Below are 4,866 nucleotides of genomic sequence, written 5' to 3' on the forward strand. Positions count from 1 at the left end.
CAGATTCTGTGCAACCCCTATCAAAATCCCAATGATTTTTTTTTTGTTTTGCTTAAATAGAAAAATCCATCCTGAAATTCATATGGAATTTCGAGGGACAAAGAATATCAAACAGTCTTGAAAAAGAAGAACAAAGTCGGAGGTTTTACACTTCCTGATTTCAGAAGCACTACAAAATTATGGTAATCAAAATAGTGTTTGACTGGCCTAAAGGCTAACATGGTGACCAATCAGATGGAATAGACAGACGTTTAAAACATCCTTGCATATATGATCAAATTATTTCCAACAAAAGTACCAAGGCTACACATTGGGGAAAAGCCATTATTTTCAACAAATGGTGGTGCTGGGAAAAGCAAGTATACACATGTGAAAAGATAAAGTTGAATTCTTACCTTATACCAAATGATTAAATTGTATCAAATACCCAACTCTGAGAGCTAAAACTATAACACTCTTGGAAGAAAACAAAGGGGAAGGCCTCATGACATTGGATTTGGCAATTATTTCTTGAATATGACTCCAAAAGTACAGTCAGTAAAAAATAGTTAAATTGGGCTTCCTCAAAATTAAAAACCTTTGTGCATCAAAGTACACTATCAACAGAGTAAAATATTTTTGCTCAATATTTTTACTCAATACCACAGAATGGGCGAAAATATTTGCAGTCAAATATCTGATAAGGGGTGAATGCACAGAATATCTAAAGAGCTCCCACAACTCAACAACAAACAACCAGATTAAAACATGGACAAAAGACTTGAAGAGGTATTTCTCCAAAGATGATGCGCACATGGCCAATAAACAGTTTTTAAAAGATTCTCAATATCATTAGTCATTAGAGAAATGCAGAACAAAAACATAATGAGGTGCTACATCACACCTACTATTATGACTATTTAGAAAAACAGAAAATAACAAGTATATGTGGAGAAACTGGAACCCCCATCCATTGCTAGCTGGACTGTAAAATGGTGCAGCAGCCACCATGGGAAACAGTTGTCTGGTTCCTCAAAAAGCTAAACATATAATTTCCTCATGACTGAGCAATTTCATTGCTAGGTGTATACCTAAACTAATTAAAAACAGGGAGTCAAATGCTTATATGCCAATGTTCATTGCAGCATTATACACAATATCTAAAAGGTGGAAGCAGCCTAAGGGTCCATCAGATAAGCATAAAATGGTATATATATTCAGTGGAATATTATTTAGCCATAAAAACTGAAGAAAGTTCTTATACATGCTAGATCATGGATGAACTTTGAAACACAATGCTAACTGAAATAAGCCTGACATGAAAGAACAAATAGTGTATGGTTCCTGTCAGTCCATCTCTGTTGCCATAAAGGAATACTTGGGGCTACTGGGTAATTTATAAAGAAGAGACGTATTTGGCTCAGAGTTCTGCAGAGTTTGCAAGAAGCCTGGCACCAGCATCTCCATCTGGTGAGGGCTTCAGAAAGCTTCCATTCATGGTGGAAGGGAAAGAGCAGCTGGCATATAAAGATCACATGGAGGGTTGGGGGAGGTTCCAGGCTCTTTCTAACAACCAGCTCTCACAGCTGTCACAGGAACCATTACAGCAAGAACTCACTCATCATGTCAAGAACAGCACCAAGCCATTCATGAGGAATCTTCAGCCATGACCCAAACACCTCCCATTAGGCCCCACTCCAACAATGGGGGGTAAAATTTTAACATGAAGTTTGAAGAGTCAAGTATGCAAACAATAGCAGTTCCCTTATGCGAAATATCTAGAATAAGAAAATGCATAGTGGAAAAAGTAGGTTAGAGGTTATCAGGGAATGAGTGAAGGGGCAATATGGGGAGTCATTGCTTAATGGTTACAGAGTTTCTGTTTTGAGCTAATGAAAAATTTTGACAATAGGTAGTGGTGATAGTTGCACATCACTGTGAAAGTCATTAGTGCCACTGAATTGTACATTAAAATGGCAAATTTTATGTTTCATGTATTTTACCAAACTAAAAATAATTTTTAAAAAACATTTCTCTATAAAAGGGGTGCTCAGAATCTGGAAGAAATTATGCCACAAGGAACACTGGGTTTTGCTTCCAGACCCTTCAGCCTACTAACCGCATGAACCTGGTCATATCACTTACCTTTTCTGAGTCTTAGCTTTATTAGACACAGATTGTGTTTCATGATGATTTGTAGAGAAATAAATGTTCAAGTGTTCAGTGGCTTCTTGTTAATATAAGAAACATTATTTGCCACGCTTACTGTTGCAAATACAGGGAGAAAGGATGGAGTATGATGATAACCACTGTCCCATTCTTGTTTCCTGCTTTAGGCTAAGTACTTCTTAATCCAGAGCCTTCTTTTGTCCAACCCTATATGTAGCCCAGCTTACAATGGAGCAGCTTTATTGCCAAGATCATTTTTTCCTCATTGATATCATTAAATGCAGTGTTTTTCATTGCCTCTCTGAGGGCCTTTTCATTTCCTCCATGTCTCCAAAGTGGTCCCAGAACATTAGCTGGCCCTGATTCCTACTAGGGACACTGAAGGAATTCCTTCTTGTAATGTTGCTAGTGAAGATTTATTTCTAGTTTCTGAAAGGAGGTCAGGTAAATCGACCTCCAACATCCCCTTTAGCCATGTGATTCCATGATTCTTGGATTCTATAATCTACTGAAGGAATGAGATACGATCCCCTTCCCTCCCCATCTGCCCACCAATAAAATGAAGCTGACTAGGGCCCCAGGGGATCTCACATTTCCTCTTGTGGAAAATGGAATTCAGGTTTTTGTAGATACTGATCTTTATGACTCTTTTTATGGAGCCTGAAAGGGTCTGACCTATTATTTGGACCAAAATCCCCTGTCAACCACCTTGCATTTGATTTACATCTAGCTCAGACACGTGGTGCTTCTGCTTAACCATGCTCTGCTGGGAGAAAGTGAAAATCTGAACTGTAACATGTTGAAACTGCCTTCTGCTAGACTTGCCAACCACGAGGACGACATGCAGGGCCAAGATGACCATGTATCATCCCAGATACCACGTCTTTTCATCCCCCGTAGACTCCCAGTCTTGGGTTCTAGGCAAACCCTAAACGTAGCCCACCTCAGCGAGAGTTTTCCCTGCAGTGCTCTCCCAGTGCCCAGCAGCAATCCAATTTAGAATCTCCACGGTGGCTGTGCTCACACTCAGACCTGACTCAATGCTTGCCTTCTTGCTCACCTCCTAAGTGGTGTTTCTTAGTCCCCTCAAGTGCCACATATCTAGAAATGAGCTCTCCATCTTATCTCTAACTTATTCTTCTCAGCCTTCATTCTGATCTCTTTCAAACTATTCCACACATGGCCTCCATAATGTTAATTGGGAAATTCAAATCAGATTATGTCACTCTTCAACTTCAGCTCTTTGGATGGTGTCCCAGCATTTAATCAAATGAAGTTGTTTCTGCTGTTTTTGTTCATTTGTCTCAGTGTCTTTTTCACATTGTCCCTTCTGTCTAGAATGCAGTTCCTGTGTTCTTTACCTGTTTAATTTGTATTAATTGTCTAATGTTCAACTCAGAGCCTTCCTCAAATCTCTACTCTCAGCTCTTTCCCTTCCTCCATTAGATTAGATATTGTTCTATATCTATAATATTCTTTGGATAATTTTATCACTGGATTTACCACATTGTGTTGCAACTTTCTTCTTAAGCGTATGTCTCAATTAACTGAGAGTCTTTGAAGGGATGAGCAATCTTATATTTATCTATTGTCCCCGGAGTCCAGCATGAGATTGACACATGAAAGGGCTCAATGAATGTTAGTTAAATGAATGAATGAATCAGTGAGTGATTACCTAACTTGGCACGGGTTTTTCCCTTGTGGCTCTTCCTTGCTTCCCCCACACTCTGCTGAGTTTCTTTGCAGATGGACCTGGGCCTCATTCAACTCTGTGCTTCCCCACCCCTCTCCCAGCAAAGGCACCCAGCAAGACATCAGCAAATGTCTGCTGAATCAACAAGGCTACTGCTTAGACTCCATGACTACTGTAGTAAAGGAGACAAAAATGAAAGCCGAGCAACCTATCTGTGCCTAGTAGAAGGAAGGCAGTAAGATTTTTCCCGTGAACCTAATGGTTGGACTCATTCACATTAGATTTGCTATAAAATAGACTCAATGCTCTCTTGAAACTTTAATTGGTCCTCCTCAGAAACCATGCAAGCAAGAAGCGAGTGAGTCAAATATATAATGTTGAGAGAAAAAAACCCACCAACCTAGAATTATGTACCCTGTGAAATCAACCTTCAAAAGCGGAAGAGAAATAAAGACTTTCTCAGTGAAATATAAATTTAGGAAATTTGTCGCCAGTAGGCCTGCCTTGCAAGAAATGTTAAAAGAAGTTCCTTAAAGGACAATAATACAGGTTGGAAACTCAGATATACTTAAAGAAGAGCAGTGAAGAAAGAATAAGTGAAAATAAAATTAAAATGTTATTTTACTTATTCTCAGTTGATCTATCAGATAGCCGTTTATTCAAAATGATAATAGCAAAATTGTATTTGAATATATAGATATATAAAATATACGTGTATGGCACTATATAAGCAAAATAAATGACAGAAATGTTACAATGAACAGGAAGGAGGAATTAGAATTATTTTGTTATTATAAGGTACATGCACTACCTATGAAGCAGTATAGTGCTGTTTGAAAGTGGTCTTGCTTAGTTGTAAACATATATTATAAACTCCAGGTCAACCACTAAAAAGAGTAAAAAAAAATAGTACAACTGATATGCTTAGAGAGGTAAGAAAATGGAATATATATATATGTATATATATAATATAAAAGGCCCAATTAAAGCCATAAAAGGCAAAAAAAAAAAAAAAAGGGAGTAAA

This window comes from Mandrillus leucophaeus, unplaced genomic scaffold (genome assembly GCF_000951045.1).
Source record: "Mandrillus leucophaeus isolate KB7577 unplaced genomic scaffold, Mleu.le_1.0 Scaffold197, whole genome shotgun sequence".
Classification (NCBI taxonomy): Eukaryota; Metazoa; Chordata; class Mammalia; order Primates; family Cercopithecidae; genus Mandrillus; species Mandrillus leucophaeus.